The sequence below is a fragment of the Frieseomelitta varia genome, unplaced genomic scaffold (genome assembly GCF_011392965.1).
Source record: "Frieseomelitta varia isolate USP_RPSP 00005682 unplaced genomic scaffold, Fvar_1.2 scaffold_626, whole genome shotgun sequence".
In the NCBI taxonomy this organism is placed as follows: domain Eukaryota; kingdom Metazoa; phylum Arthropoda; class Insecta; order Hymenoptera; family Apidae; genus Frieseomelitta; species Frieseomelitta varia.
The window spans coordinates 61840-63536 of record NW_025110397.1 but is presented as its reverse complement, the minus strand read 5'-3'; positions in this window follow the sequence as shown (position 1 = coordinate 63536).

Sequence of the window (1697 nt, the reverse complement as noted above, 5' to 3'; positions counted from 1 at the left end):
GCATCGGTCCCCCCCTGGGCGGTCAACTACCTCATTCCAGAACTACGGCTTTACTAACTACTAAAATCACACACTGCCTTGACACCAGCGATAGGTTTCACCCTCGGCGAGGAATCTTGGACTCCAAGCTCTAGATATTTAAACCTCATTCTGTAGCTTCGGCTTTACTAACTACGGAAATCACACACGGCCTTCGCACTGGCGTTAGGTCGGACCCCTTGGCTGGAGAACCTCCGCATTGTCGTTCAACGTGGCATCGGTCCCCCCCTGGGCGGTCAACTACCTCATTCCAGAACTACGGCTTTACTAACTACTAAAATCACACACTGCCTTGGCACCAGCGATAGGTTTCACCCTCGGCGAGGAATCTTGGACTCCAAGCTCTAGATATTTAAACCTCATTCTGTAGCTTCGGTTTTACTAACTACTAAAATCACACACGGCCTTCACACTGGCGTTAGGTCGGACCCCTCGGCTGGAGAACCTCCGCATTGTCGTTCAACGTGGCATCGGTCCCCCCCTGGGCGGTCAACTACCTCATTCCAGAACTACGGCTTTACTAACTACGAAAATCACACACTGCCTTCGCACTGGCGTTAGGTTTCACCCTCGGCGAGGAATCTTGGACTCCCAGCTTTAGATATTTAAACCTCATTCCGTAGCTTCGGCTTTACTAACTACTAAAATCACACGCACTTCACTACACAGACGTTATATTGGAGCCCTCAACTGCATACAAACTAACGTAGTAACCTAATCGTAGCCGTATGATTTGAATATAATTTTCATATATTGTCTATACTATAACTATGTAATGACTGTACAATAATTAGAAAGAAATGCAATTAGTAATTATAAAATAATCATGATCACGTCGATTCTTCTTTTATGCAAATGGTTTATGAATTTTATATAAAAACATTAAAATAATAATCTTTCTTTTATCATTCGTTTACAAAATTCTTCAATTCTTTGATCATTATCGAAAGCCAATAGAAATAAAAATTTTCGCAGAGTTCTAATTTCTTAAAGAATTAAAATATTTTACAACATTTATTGACAGTATATATTATATGCCATTTACATTTATACATATCTATATTTATTCATATTTTCGTGAATTAATTTAATTAGATTGAATGGCATTAATTGAATTGCTGAATAAGGACCACAGTATTTATAAACATGGAATGTCTATGCTATAAGAAATTGAATAGAATATTCTTTGTTGAAGTTAAGAGAAAAGAAATGTGTAATTCTAAGAAGCAACTGCATAGTATACACAGTGGTTGCGACGTATTAAAGTTTTACGACTAAATCTCACAACATTCTGCAAAGGCACTGCCTAGCCTTGAACTCGAAACTTTGTATACACAACCGCAGTTGAGATTGTTCCGTGATAATAATGAATGTTTTTCATGAGTCAAGAGCAAGTTAAATTGCGTTGGAATAAAGCAACTATTTTATATATTCGAAATGTAAAATATAATTCCTTTCATTCTTTTGTCTTTTTTATATATTTTTATCGTGAAAATGTCTATTGCATAATATTATAGTATTATATATTATATATCGCATAAAAACTTTTGTATTGAAGAAATTAAATTATAAGAAGGTTAGATAAATTATAAATTAAAAGATATACATCTGCCTTTGTTATAATAAATTAAACATTACCGTACTTGCATTAACAATCA